This window comes from Muntiacus reevesi, chromosome 3 (genome assembly GCF_963930625.1).
Source record: "Muntiacus reevesi chromosome 3, mMunRee1.1, whole genome shotgun sequence".
NCBI lineage: Eukaryota > Metazoa > Chordata > Mammalia > Artiodactyla > Cervidae > Muntiacus > Muntiacus reevesi.
The window spans coordinates 245,184,424-245,200,139 of record NC_089251.1 but is presented as its reverse complement, the minus strand read 5'-3'; the positions used below and the strand labels follow the sequence as shown (position 1 = coordinate 245,200,139).

The window sequence follows — 15,716 nt, the reverse complement described above, 5'->3', positions numbered from 1 at the left end:
GAAGCTGCAACTACTGAGTCTAAGTGCTGCAATGACTGAAGCTGTGTGCCCTTGAACTTGTGCTCTGCAACAGGAGAAGCCACTCCAGTGAGAAGCCCGGGCACTGCAGCCAGAGAGTAGTCCTACTCACCACAGCTAGACAAAGAACCTGTGCAGCAAAGAGGACCCAGTACAGCCAAAAAATAAATAAATTATAAAAATAAAAACCTGAGAAGAATAACTCCATATACTTTGCCCTTAAATAGTTTTCCAAGATAAAACTTAGAACACTATACATTGATTCTAGAGTGGGGGCAAGGATTTTTGCCATCAACCTTAAAATTGGGGAGGAAACCTTTTAAGCAATGCTTCTCTATAAGTGTAAGAATGACTATTTTAGTTGTTCAGAATATTCTCCTTATCACTAAAATCCAGCTCCAAAGACTGAGGGGATGTTTTCTTTGAATGGTTTCCATCACTGGCATCTTTAACACATCAAAAGTGAAACTTAGAACAGAATGATAATTCTATTGATGTCTTGGAAGCAGATTTAATCAGAATGTTTTGTGCATTTCAGCTGCTTTTATCCATGGGGGCGAGGCACAATTTTCCTGTGTCTCACTTTTTATTTAGGATAAAGTAGGGGTTTAAGCCAGATATTCTTTGTAATTCCTCCAATCCTAAAATAACTTAATCTTTAAAAATGATGTTCACCTGTGGCCCAAATATTTAAAATGTCTGTTAGTGTTTTCAAGGGCAAGTTCTAAAGAGTACATACATTCCAAAGTCAATAACTTTAACTATCAGATTTTCTAACATAGTGTTAAGGCTATAGGTTTAGTGTGGATATATTCTATAGGATAATAGTCAAATACTTGTCCAGTTTAATTAAACATAATTTAGTCAATGTCTCAAACATAAAAAATATAAGAACATATTCTGCTGGTCAAATATACGTAAATGATCTAATCCCCAAAGACATTAAAAGTCTTTGAAGTAATGTGAGAGTGTGAATTGTTTTACTTTGAAAATATTCTGCATTTGATATGCTAGTGTCCTGAATTAGAAAACCTGAATGATGTGAAAAATCATTTTCCCTTGTTTGCTTCCAGAGGAATTTACTACTATAATTTTAAAACAAGAACAGAGTTCAGTTTCAATTAACAATGTCCTAAGTTAATGATTAGCCTTCCCAGGTGGCACAGTGGTAAAGAATCTGCCTGCAAATTCAGGAGACCAAAGAGACATGGGTTTGATCCCTGGGTTTGGGAAGATCCCATGGAGTAGGAAATGGTAACCCATTCCAGTATTCTTGCCTGGAAAATCCCAGGGACAGAGGAGCCTGGCGGGCTACAGTACATGGGGTCGCAGAGAATTGTATATAACCGAGCATATGCACACATGCACGTTAATGATTAGTGTTTATATTCTTAAGTTTCAGCTATTTTAAAGTTTATGAATCCTAAAGAAGCTGGGCTAATTTTCTATTAGAAAAATGTCATTGGAAAGTGCTATTAGTTTAAAGTGCAGAGGATATAAGATAATGTAATCTGTTGCTCATTTTAGCTGTGTACAATGACATCTAATCTATTAATATAAAAGAACTTCAGGCTTACATGCTTACTTAAATTAATTTACAACAAACAATTCACAAATTGAGTAGATTAAAATTTTGGCAGCAATAAGTCCTTATAAAGTTTGGTTCTTGATAGAGAAAGAAAAACAAGACAGTCTTTCATATGTAAAGAATAACACATGGGACAGTTGAAAACCAGTTTAGCTTAATATTCCATGTGTACTTACAAAGTTCTAGTTTTTCCCCAAACTCCATAAAATCTTTTTAATGAGTCTGGTAAAATGTCTAAATTGCAGCACTGTATCTATACTTTGTCCAAAAAAATTGTAGTGTATTTCCTTTAAGTTGCATAAAGTAAATATTCTATGAACATTTCATTATTTATAAACAGCAGTCTTTCGAATAGAAACATGGCAGTAAAGCATAAAGAGCTTGCAAGCTTTGGGATTCTTAAAAACCACCTGGAAAACAAGGCAAAGACCAAGATCAGAATAGGGCTTCTCTTGTGGCTCAGATGGTAAAGAACCCACCTGCAATGTGGAAGACCTGGGTTCAATCCTTGGGTTAGGAAGATTCCCTGAAGGAGGGCATGGCAACCCACTCCAGTATGCTTGCCTGGAGAATCCCCATGGACAGAGGAGCCTGGTGGGGTATAGTCCACGGGGTCACAAAGAATCAGACACAACCGAGCAACCTAGCACAGCACAAGATCATACTAGTTCCAGGAAAAGGAAATATGAATTTCTCTTAGATGTATAAAAGGCATTGTCTTACCCTTAGTAAAAGATACAAATTGAAATTATGAGATGTTATTTTCAACTATTGGATAGATAAGTATAAATGCATTTGGTGAGAATGTGAAAACATAGGCATGCTCCTACAGTTCTGGAGTTTAAACGGATACAAATTCTATGCTAGGAGTTGGGGGAGGGCATATGATCTAGTAGTTCAAGCTCTAGAAGTTTGTAATACAGATATACTCCAGTGTGAAATGACACTGCAATATTGTAATGACAAATAATTGGATAGAATTTAAAGGCCTATCTTTGGGGACCAGTTAAATAAATTTCATATAATAGATCCTTACGCAGCCTTTTAAAAGAATGAAAATGCTTTATATGTATGGATGTGTAACAATATGCAAACATATTATTAAGGACTTCTGAATGGTGTTATGACTGATTAGGTGCACAGAGGCCCCCTTCTGCTAAGGAACAGCTAGACCTTGGATAGGACCCAACTCAGGCATTGTTGGTCTCAAGAGATTGGGGAGGTCTCTGAAGACCCTCTCATTTCAAAAATCAAAATAAAACTAGAGTTGTTCTGAGGTAAATGATTACAGTAGTAACACTGTTATCAGAATACTGAGGCTTTGACTAGTAGAAGATTGAAAAGAATGAACTCAGCCAAGACCCTGAAGTGATCTCAGAATGATGGTTTCTTTGGCTACCCAAAAATAAGTTCCGGGTAGATTAAAACCTAAATAAGAAAGACAGAACTATAATGCTCTTAGAAGAATGGAGGAGAGTATATCATAGCCCCCAAACAGTAAAGAATTTATAAAAGATGATGCAAACAATTGCAAATACAAAATAAAGATTGATAAATTTAACCATATTAAGATTAAGAACTTTTGTTCGTCAAAAAACTGTACTTTAAGTTATTGTTAGGTATTGTTAGAACAAAAAAAGAAAGGTCATGAGAAGGTATTTGCAGTATGTATAATCAGCAAAGCCTAGTGAGCATTACTATTACAAACTGATAGCAGAAAGTCAAATAGAAAAATGGGTAAGACTTTATTTAACAGGTACTATACAAAAGGTGATATCCAAATGATCAAAAAACATTCTGCTTGGTAATCAGGGAAGTACACATTAAAACTACAGTGGGCTACACACCTATTAGATTGGGAAAAAATTAAAAGTCTGACAAAATTAAGTGTTGGAGAGAAAACTGGGACAACAGGAACATCCAAACAATGCTGGTGAGATGTAAATTGGTATCATCTTTCTCAAAATATCATGTGGCATCCAATAAAGTTGAACATATTTGTACCCCTGGCCCAAGAACTTAAACTCAAGATCTCTACCTTAGAGAAATACATGCAGATGTGCATATGAATATATGTGTAAGAATGTTCACAGGAGTATTGTTATTAATTGGCCCAAACTGGAAATAACCCAAAAACCCACCAACAGCAGAATGGATAAATAAAATTTTGATACAATTGAATATTATACAGTAATAAATGTCAACTAAAATGCAGGCAAAAGGAATAAGCTGGAGATACATAAACAAATCTTATATACCTAATGTTGAGTTAAAAAAAAAAAAAAGGAGGATACAAAACAGTACATTCAATGTGATTATATGCTTTAAGTTTAAAAAGAGGCAAAAGTAAGTCCTTTTGTTTAAAAATGCACACAGAGGTAATAAGGTAGTACATTTATAAAGAAAAGCAGGGAAATTACTATAAGTTATTGGATAATGGTTACATCCTGGGGGATAGATAGAACTGTGATCTGAAAGGCACACACATGTGGGCTTCTCAAGTGCTGATAATATTCTATTTCTTGACCTGGAGAATGGGCTATGTGGTTGTTTTGTGGTTATTTTTTGAAATTTTTTTCTCCCCCAATACATGTTATACTTCACAGATTAATATTTCAGAAAAGAAACTAAAGGAAATCACCACTAAGATAAACAAGCCACAAGAAAGTACCAGGAATGAATAGGCAAATTCCAGTGGAAAGTAGAACTTTTCAAGTATACATGGACAATTAAAGCAAAACTGACCAAATGCTGGACCACAACGCAAGTCTCAACAAATTTCAAAGTGAAATAATACTGAGCATATTCTCTGACCATAGTGGAATTAAGCTAGAAATAAAATTATCAGTAGAAAATCCACACATTTGTAAATTAAGAAACACATCTCTAAATAGTCCATTGTTCAAGCAAAAAAACAAAAAAATCATTAAGGATGCTAGAAAATATTTTAAACAGAGTAACACTGAAAATACCACCTGTCACAAGTTGTGAGACGCAGTAAAAGCCATGTTGAGAGGGATATTTACAGCATATAAAATGCACATATTAGGAAAGAAGGAAAATGGACAAACTTATGATCCAAAAATCTCTCACGAGATTAGAAAAACAGCAGAGGCAGGTGCAGAGCACCATGGAGCAGGCACGTGGTTCCTCATGGGCCAGAGGTGGCCAGGCAAGGCCAGACGTCCTCAGGGTGGCCTTCATATCTGGTTGCACCATGACAGTCCCTCCGATCGGTTCCTGAGGACACTTTGACTTGTCTGAGACTTGATGGCCTAGAGAGAGGAAGAAAATTTCTTCTCTCTTAAAAATGCTAAAAGATTGAGACAAGAGTTGAAGGATTTACATAAAGTGAGGAAGATGAATGTAGTTTCTCCCACTAATGACACTTCTACTTGGCAGCAGAAATTAGGATAATTGAGAGTATTCAGCTAAGAAACTTCAAGAGTCGTATGATACTTAGACCTTTTAAATTTGGTTCTAATACCAACTTTATTGTTGGCAACAATGGAACTCAGCAGTTATCTCAATAACATTAAGAAACAGTGGAGGTGATGCCAAATGTGTTCGGTGACTCTAGCTGTGCGACATCCCAGCAGCATGGACAGAAAGTCAGTCTTATAAACTAAAAAGTGAAACACGAACCATGGCTTCTACTAGGAAAGAAGAGTTGATGGTAGTTCTTGATCATTTAAACATACAGGTGGATAATCTCGTTTCATTTTAACACAAGAGATGAGCAACCAGTTATAGCTGTCTAAATTGAGGGAAACAAATATAAATTCTCCATGAGTGCAACCCAACTTGAGCAGATGAAGGAAGGTCATTTATACATTATGGAAACAAAAGGAAGAGCAAGGAGTAGATAGATCAAGGAAGAGTAATTTATTGAACTGAACCACCAGTATTTAGAGAAAGAAGAATGTTTTCAAAGTACTGCTGGTTTAAGTACATTAAAGGCTAATTTAAGATACTTGAAATATGAAATGGCTTGGGCAGTGGTCAATGAAACAGGAAAGCAATGGAATGCTATGAGAGATAATATAAAAATTGGAGAAGATCCTGCTGATGGACTTGACAGGAAAATGAAGAACAGCAGGTCAAACTTAATGAAGCAGAAAAAAAATACAAGGATATTCAAGATAAAACAGAGAAGATTAGTGAAGAGACAAATGCATGAACACCAGAATGTATGGTATTGCAAGCAGATAGATGTTACTGCTACAAAAAGAGCCTATAATGAAACTGAAGTTTTATACAACCATTCCCTAAAAAAAATCCAAATCCGTATAGAACATTAAAGAAAGATGATGAGCAGCTTTTCAAAAGAATTGAAGAACTGAAAAAAAAGGCACAGTCAATTTTTGCAACTTGAGCTGAAAGGCAAAAAAATTACCTTGGTTAAAAAAGAATGTAACCTAGTCATACTGAGTCAAGTAGATCAGACAGAGAAAGACAAATATCATATGACATTGCTTATATGAGGAATCTAAAAAAAAATGGTACAAGTGAGCTCATTTACAAAACAGAGATAGAGTCACAGATGTAGAAAACATATTTATGGTTATTGGGGAGAAATGGAGGAAGGATAAAGTGGGAGATCAAGATCAATATATATACACTGTTATGTATAAAATAGATAACTAATAAGGACCTACTGCACGACACAGGGAATTCTTCCCCAAACCCCAAAATGACTTATATGGGAAAAGAAGCTAAAAAAAAGTGAATTTAGAACCTAATACAGCATTTTAAATCAACTATATTTGAATAAAAATTAAATATATCAGAAAAGAGTATAAAGGCCTTATAGGTTCAAAGAAGTTCAGTCAATCAAGAGATTGAACAGTTTCAGCAAGCCAAAGGAAACATACCAGAATTTAGGGAGAAGAATGAGATGTGAAGTATATACTGAACTATATAATCAGAGGCAACTGAAAGAAAGTAATAACGGTTGACTAAAAGGATTTGGCCCTCATGTTCCAACCCTTCTTGAAGCGAGAGATGATGCTTATTGATGTGAACATTTTACCTATAAGCCTGTAGGCTCTTCAGGCTCTTTCATTCATCTCTGGGACACTGAGCTTGCTCTGGCTATTGAATCTTGCTTAAAAGGACTTCTGCAAGCCTATTGTTGCCATAATCACGCTGAGGAAAGAATGCTTCAGGCACGGATGAAAAGGTTTTATTCACTAGGGACCTCACAGCCACAGATAATAGTTTCTGAGTTTTGGAATAAGATATATAGTGTTAGATAGAGCTGCTTATCATCCAGTTTCCAACAGTTCTGACAGCTTTAGAAACAGGAAATGCAGTTGTTACAAATAGCCTAACTGACATGAGAGACATAGAGACAGCGCTGCTAATCAAAAATAATTGTGTAGCTTGTGCAGTAATGCAGTCCCAAAGCTACCCAAGAATTGTAGCTTTTACTGCTGATGGTGATCAAGTCTTTGTGGGATGTTATTATTTACCTGAAATAAGACTTGAGTTTCTAAGCAGAAATGTGGATTTATTTCAAACTGACTTAGAGAAGAAGGTTGAAAAATACATAAGCCCCGATAACAAATTTTCAGCAACATTTGTCTATTCTTGAAGAGTATATTAAACACAATGAAAATTTTCTTAGAAGTTACCAGCTATGTTACAAAGTGTTAAGATGAAATTAAGAAAAACTATTTCTAAAATGTGGGAACTTGAGAATATAAAAGAATCCTAGTCTGAGGATACTGAGACCTTGGAAGATGAGGTTCAAGAAAATAAAATGAAAAATGAAAATTGTTAAAATCATACACCATGACCAAGTGGGCTTTATCCCAGGAATGCAAGGATTCTTTAATATCCGCAAATCGGTCAACGTAATACACCACATTAACAAATTGGAAGATAAAAACCATATGATTATCTCAATAGATGCAGAGAAAGCCTTTGACAAAATTCAACACTCATTTATGATTAAAACTCTCCAGAAAGCAGGAATAGAAGGAACATACCTCAACATAATAAAAGCTATATATGACAAACCCACAGCAAGCATCACCCTCAATGGTGAAAAATTGAAAGCATTTCCTCTGAAATCAGAAACAAGACAAGGATGCCCACTCTCACCACTACTATTCAACATAGTGTTGGAAGTTTTGGCCACAGCAATCAGAGCAGAAAAAGACGTAAAAGGAATCCAGATAGGAAAAGAAGAAGTGAAACTCTCGCTGTTTGCAGATGACATGATCCTCTACATAGAAAACCCTAAAGACTCTTCCAGAAAATTACTAGAGCTAATCAATGAATATAGTAAAGTTGCAGGATATAAAATTAACACACAGAAATCCCTTGCATTCCTATATACTAACAATGAAAAAACAGAAAGAGAAATTAAGGAAACAATACCATTCACCATTGCAACAAAAAGAATAAAATACTTAGGAGTATATCTACCTAAAGAAACAAAAGACCTATACACAGAAAACTATAAAACACTGATGAAAGAAATCAAAGAGGACACAAACAGATGGAGAAACATACCGTGTTCATGGATTGGAAGAATCAATATTGTCAAAATGGCTATTCTACCCAAAGCAATCTATAGATTCAATGCAATCCCTATCAAGCTACCAACGGTATTTTTCACAGAACTAGAACAAATAATTTCACAATTTGTATGGAAGTACAAAAAACCTCGAATAGCCAAAGTAATCTTGAGAAAGAAGAATGGAACTGGAGGAATCAACCTGCCTGACTTCAGACTCTACTACAAAGCCACAGTCATCAAGACAGTATGGTACTGGCACAAAGACAGAAATATAGATCAATGGAACATAATAGAAAGCCCAGAGATAAATCCACAAACCTATGGACACCTTATCTTTGACAAAGGAGGCAAGGATATACAATGGAAAAAAGACAATCTCTTTAACAAGTGGTGCTGGGAAAACTGGTCAGCCACTTGTAAAAGAATGAAACTAGAACACTTTCTAACACCATACACAAAAATAAACTCAAAATGGATTAAAGATCTAAATGTAAGACCAGAAACTATAAAACTCCTAGAGGAGAACATAGGCAAAACACTCTCTGACATAAATCACAGCAAGATCTTCTATGACCCACCTCCCAGAATATTGGAAATAAAAGCAAAACTAAACAAATGGGACCTAATGAAACTTAAAAGCTTTTGCACAACAAAGGAAACTATAAGTAAGGTGAAAAGACAGCCCTCAGATTGGGAGAAAATAATAGCAAATGAAGAAACAGACAAAGGATTAATCTCAAAAATATACAAGCAACTCCTGAAGCTCAATTCCAGAAAAATAAATGACCCAATCAAAAAATGGGCCAAAGAACTAAACAGACATTTCTCCAAAGAAGACATACAGATGGCTAACAAACACATGAAAAGATGCTCAACATCACTCATTATCAGAGAAATGCAAATCAAAACCACAATGAGGTACCATTACACGCCAGTCAGGATGGCTGCTATCCAAAAGTCTACAAGCAGCAAATGCTGGAGAGGGTGTGGAGAAAAGGGAACCCTCTTACACTGTTGGTGGGAATGCAAACTAGTACAGTCACTATGGAAAACAGTGTGGAGATTTCTTTAAAAACTGGAAATAGAACTGCCATATGACCCAGCAATACCACTTCTGGGCATACACACTGAGGAATCCAGATCTGAAAGAGACACGTGCACCCCAATGTTCATTGCAGCACTGTTTATAATAGCCAGGACATGGAAGCAACCTAGATGCCCATCAGCAGATGAATGGATAAGGAAGCTGTGGTACATATACACCATGGAATATTACTCAGCCGTTAAAAAGAATTCATTTGAATCAGTTCTAATGAGATGGATGAAACTGGAGCCCATTATACAGAGTGAGGTGAGCCAGAAAGATAAAGAACATTACAGTATACTAACAGATATATACGGAATTTAGAAAGATGGTAACGATGGCCCTATATGCAGGGCAGAAGAAGAGACGCAGAAGTACAGAACAGACTTTTGAACTCTGTGGGAGAAGGGGAGGGTGGGATGTTTCGAAAGAACAGCATGTATATTATCTGTGGTGAAACAGACCACCAGCCCAGGTGGGAGGCAAGAGTCAAGTGCTCGGGCCTGTTGGGCTGGGAAGATCCAGAGGAATCGGGTGGAGAGGGAGGTGGGATGGGAGACCCGGATGGGGAATTCGTGTAACTCTATGGCTGATTCATATCAATGTATGACAAAACCCACTGAAAAATAAAAATTAAAAAAAAAAAAAATGAAAATTGCTGAGAAAAGTATGGAACAACAAAAGAAAGCATGGAACCTCTTAAAAGTCTGAAATAAGAAACAGAAAACAAGTATGTTGTAATTAAACTGAAAATTGATCAGTAGCAGATCCACTTAAAGATGAATTAAACCTTGCTGATTCTGAAGTGACTAACCAAAAACAACAGAAACGGCATTGTGAAGCAAAACAAAAAGAATGTTTGGATACTTTAAATGTTTTTAAAGTTTTTTTTCAATGTGAATTATTTTGAAAGTCTTTATTGAATTTGTTACAATATCAGCTTCTGTTTTACATTTTGGTTTTTTGGCCTCAAGGTATGTGAGATTTTTAGCTCCCTGGCCAGGGATTGACCCCACATCCCCTGCGCTGGAAAACAAACTCAACCACTGGACCGCCAGGGAAGTCCCCTGGATACTTTAAATAAAAATAAGTGAAAACTAGATGGCAAAGAAAAAGAACTAGAGGAGAAAATGTCACAAGAAAGAAGATAATTCTGCCCAGAGGACATAGAAGAAAAAAAGTTTAGCGGTCGTCCTTGTTAGCAAGCGGAATGTCCACGGTGCGCCAGCCTTCACCATGAATGTCCCTGTATTCATCGACATCAACAAGGAAGATCAGGTTGCTGAGCTTCTCGCTTATTTGAAATCTAAAGGAGCTGAAATTTCAGAAGAGAACTGTGAAGGTGGACTTCATGTAGGTTTAGCTCAAATTATTGAAGCCTGTAATGTATGTCTGAAGGAAGATGATAAAGTCCTTGAAAGTGTGATGAACAGCAGCGTTATCCCTCCTATTGATCCGGGAACCAGATAAGCAGGAAGCTCTGATTCAAAGCCTGTGTGAGAAACTGGTCAGATTTCAGGAAGGTGAACGTCCATCTCTGAGACTATAGCTGCTAAGCAATCTTTTCCATGGGATGGATGAGAATACTCCTGTAAGATATACAGTCTCACTAAAGTGGCAGCCTCTTGTGGGGTCATCCAGTATATTCCAAATGAGCTGGATCAAGTTAGAAAATGGATTTCTGACTGGAACCTCACCACTAAAAAAAAAATCACACCCTTTTAAGACTACATGATGAGGCCCTTGTGGCTTGTAAGAAGTGATGCCGCATCTAAAGTTTTGGTGGAATTGTTAGGCAGTTACTTGGAGGACAATGCTTCCCAGCCTCGGGCTGATGCCCACAGGTGTATTGTGCAATCATTGAAAGATCCAAATGCGTTCCTTTCTGATCATCTTCTTACTTTAAAACCAGTCAAGTTTTTGGAAGGCGAGCTTATGCATGATCTTTTAACCATTTTTGTGAGTGCTAAATTGGCATCATATGTCATTTCATCACAATAATAAAGATTTCATTGATTCAGTTGGCTTACTACATGAACAGAATACGGCAAAAATGAGACTGCTTACTTTTATGGGAATGGCAGTGGAAAATAAAGAAATTTCTTTTGACAGAATGCAACAAGAACTTCAAATTGGAGCTGAAGATGTTGAAGCATTTGTTATTCATGTGGTCAGAACTAAAATGATCTACTACAAAATTGATCAAACCCAGAGAAAAGTAGTTGTCAGTCATAGCACACTTCGGACATTTGGAAAACAACAATGGCAACAACTTTATGACACAGTGCCTTGAAACAAAACTTGAACAAAATGAAAACAGCCTCTGAGTCTTTCTGACACCTGAATTTTTACTCTGCATAATTTTGTTCTTTTTGGAAAATCTAAATCATAGTAAAACATAGGGTGAAATCTGAAAAAAAAAGTTTAGACAAAGAAATGAATAGATTAAGACCAAAGATACAGGCTGAACATGCTAGTTTTGGAGATCAAGAGGAAATAATGAGGCAGTACTGAGAAGCACGAGAAACATATAAAATAATGTAAGGACTTTTGAAAGGTTTATTAAGTTACTAGAAGAAACAAGAACTCATAGATACAAAGCACATCAATAATTTAGGAGGTCTTTGCAATACAAATTGTACTTTGACATCTTATCTCAGCCAGCCTATTTATGGAAAAATGAATTTTGCCCACAAGAATGACGCTGTTACTGTATCAGTTCCTCCCGGGGAGAGAAACAAAGTTCCTTTCAATAAGAGGAAGGCCTTATCTAGAGGTGAATGTTCTTGTTTTTGTTTTTCCCATGGCTTGTTTCATTCTTTGCCTGTGGTCCATTGCTGAATCTCCTTTTAGATGCCTGGACGAGTCTGATGTTCTACACGACACGGTTAACCAAAGAACATAGTGAGTATGATATTCAAGACAGCAGATTCCCAGTGTTTCGATTTATCTTGCTTACCCCTCAAAGCACAAGCTCACGTCTGTCAAGTAAACTGATGAGAATTCTTTGAATGTCTGATCCTGAAAGAGGATAAATCACATTGCCTTTCTCACCTGTGACTCAATAGAAACTAGACAAAAGTTGATTTGTAACTTAGATGCCGTGTCCTCATGTTGAAAGATTTGCAAAGGGGAAAAAATTCAGCACTATTTGATGAAATAAAATGAAACCAAAGATATTCTAAAATAAAAAACTCTTTTATGCATCTGACCAGAATAAAATACATAAATAAGCCTAGAAAACCAACTATAATCAGCAAATTAAAATTACTTTACAAAAATCAATTTCATAGTATTGGTTTTAAATCCTTTTTTTTAACTGCCTATTTTAAGTTTTTTTTCAGAAGTAAAATTTTGAACCCACATTCATGTACATATCTGTTTAGTTTGGGTTCATTTCTATGATATTTTGTAAGAATTAAAAGTTTGAGCACCTGGAAACAAAAAAAGAAAGAAAAATAGCAGAAATAAAATGCAAAGAAAGTGGAAGAAGGATAAAATGAAGATAAAAGCAGAAATTCATGCAATAAAAACATAACTTTGATGGAAAAAATTAACACAGCTAAAAGATGTGTGCTGTGTGGTAAGTCACGTCAGTTGTGTCCGACTCTTTGCAACCCTATGGACTGTAACCCACCAGGCTCCTCTGTCCATGGGATTCTCCAGGCAACAATACTGGAGTGGGTTGCCATGACCTCCTCCAGGGAATCTTCCTGACCCAAGGATAGAACCTACATCTCTAATGTCTCCTGCATTGGCAGGCTGGTTCTTTACCGCTAATGCCACCTGGGAAGCCCCAGCTAAAAGATAGTTCTTTGAAAAAAGCTAATGACCATAATAAACTTCTTATGACAGTGAACAGGAAAAAACAGAAAACATCTCATCTTACCACAGCTTGGATTAGCTGCGAACTGAAATTTTTGATGCTTTACCTGTGCTTACCATTATTACAATCTTGTAGATATTAAAATATCTCAAAAGGATATTATGAGACTTTATAACTTTGAAAAATTAGATGAAAGGAACAAATTTCTAGCAAGGCCCAGTTCTCCAAAACGGATACAAGAAGAAACCAGGTAATTCAATAACTGAAATTGCATCTGCAATTTAAAACCTTCTCAATGAAAGGAAGGGTTTGCTTCTGTTATTAGTATTTTGTCTTTGTCATTGGTCACCTTTTCCTTCTTTACATGTCTAATAGTCTTTTATTATATGACAGACTTTGTATACAAAAGAAGGCTCCAGCTGATACCTTCCTTAGGCAGAAAGATTGAAGAACAGATCACCTCGATCCAATCAGTGATTGAATTGACTCAGAGCTTTTAACTGAGAGTTTGTATAATCTCTGTTTCCTCAGCCCTGTCGCTCTGTCCTTCAGATGGTTGAATTTAGCTCTTTAGTATCCAACCCCATTGTTAGAGAGTAAATTGTGCCTCCCCCGTCCCACCCGACCACCCACCACAAATTCTTATGCTGAAGTCCTAACCCTCAGTCATCGGCATGTGACCACATTTGGAGAGAGGGTCTTCAAAGAGGTTAATGGGTTCATCAGGGTGAGCCCTAGTGCAACGTGATGGATGTCCTTATAAGAAGAGATTGGGACACAGACACACACACAGAAAGAAGACCATGTGGAGACACAGGGAGGCCACCATCCATAAGCCAAGGAAATAGACATTATAAAAAACTAACCCTGCTAACACTTTGATCTTGGACATCTAACTTCCAGAATTGTGAGAAAATAAACTTTTCTAGACTACCCAGTCTGTGGTAGTCTGTTACGGCAGCATTTAGCAATCTTACTGAGCTTCCCAATGGCTCAGCAGGAGACACAGGAGACAGGGGTTCTTTCTTGGGTCGGGAAGATTCCCTGGAGAAAGAAATGGCACCCCACTTTGGTATTCTTGCCTGCCTGGGAAATCCCATGGAGAGCGGAGCCTTGTGGGCTACAGTCCAAAGGGTTGGAAAGAGTCAGACACGACTGATGACTAAACATAGCAAGCTACACACCCATGGACGTAAACCTGAGGGAGAGCCTAGTTGTGAATCTGTGAAAGCCTCTAGTAGGATTTTTTCCCCTAAGCACCACAAGACAATGGAGATGAAAACCTGGCTTTCTGACCAGCGCCCAGCCTCACATCACCCTCAGGAAATGTCTCAGGGGGAAAATTAGCCTTGCATCTGGGCTTTTCTGGTTTCTAATTGGTCACACCAGCTCTGTGTGACTGTCAAAAATTCAGCTGGCTTCTTTTTCTTCTAGTACAGTCTCCCTGCCTAAATCAAGCCCACCAGAGGGGAAAAAAAGACAGTCACTAATTCACCTAGGATAGGTTCTTACTGTTGCAGAATTTTAGTTTACGCATTCTTCGTTGCTCCTCAACTCTCTGATAGCTTTATAAATATAAATTTGCAATTTATCCATTTTATTTTCTACTTGTTGCAACAAAAACATTGGGATATTGCAAATTAATATACCCTACCTAGAAGTTAAGGTTTTTATTAAACAAACTAACTGAATCCAGCAAAATATAAAAGGATCTATCACAACCAAGTTGACTCTATTTCAGGAATATGACTGTTTCAGCATAAAAGATTAATCAATGCCATTCACCATGTTAACAGGAGAAATGAGAAAAATTTATGATTATTTTAATAATGTAAGCATTGATAAAATTCTATAGGTAGTCATAAAAAGAAAACTCTTAGCAAACTATAGATAGAAGGAAACATCTTTAAACTGTTAAAGGGTATTTGTGGAAAAGGTGTCAGGGAATGTTTAACAGTAGGATTCCTGTGTGCTGTTTCCTGTCTCTCTTGAGCCCTCTGTTCCTTATCAGTTCCTGTCAGGAGCAAGAGGAGCTGGCAAGCCACTCCCAGGACTGAGATCTTAGAGATGGGATGCTTGCATAGGATCTCCTTCATTAGCTTTTCCATTTGGTGAAAGGGGTTATTCACGACCCTCTTTTGATATGGATTGCCTTTTGGCCTTATGGCCTCTATTGTTCCCTGTTTGCTCAGTAACTTGTAAAGTCTGTTTTTTTTAATCTTTATCTGAAGAAGCTACCTTGTCATATGATGTATATACTCACACAGAATTCAGTAAAGCACCCTTGTTCCACCACAGACTTGGGTCCCCGTGTTCTCTCTCTCTCTCTTTCTGGCTGATTCCCTGAAACGTGGAGGCCAGCTTCGTAACCCAGGGAATATTAGCCTCTTTCCTTCTTTCACTTTCTTATCGTCGACTCCAGACCACCAGGTTCCGGTCCATTAAAGGACCCCAACAAAAAGGGACTTCCCTGGTGGCTAGTGATAAAGAATCCACCTACAACGAGGAGTCGCAGAAGATGCGGGTTCAATCCCTGGGTCGGGAAGGTCCCCTGGGGGAGGGCATGACAACCCACTCCAGTATTCTTGACTGGAGAATCCCATGGACAGAGGAGCCTGGTGGGCTACAGTCCACAGGGTCACACAGAGTTGGACACAACTAAAGCAACTTA

General features: G+C 37.2%; 2 pseudogenes; both read left to right on the top strand.

Moving 5' to 3' along the window:
• Positions 1 to 4,876: 4,876 nt before the first annotated feature.
• LOC136163473 (structural maintenance of chromosomes protein 6-like) lies at positions 4,877 to 12,287 on the top strand (annotated as a pseudogene).
• On the top strand, positions 10,456 to 11,512 carry LOC136162946 (eukaryotic translation initiation factor 3 subunit M pseudogene; annotated as a pseudogene).
• Positions 12,288 to 15,716: the final 3,429 nt, after the last annotated feature.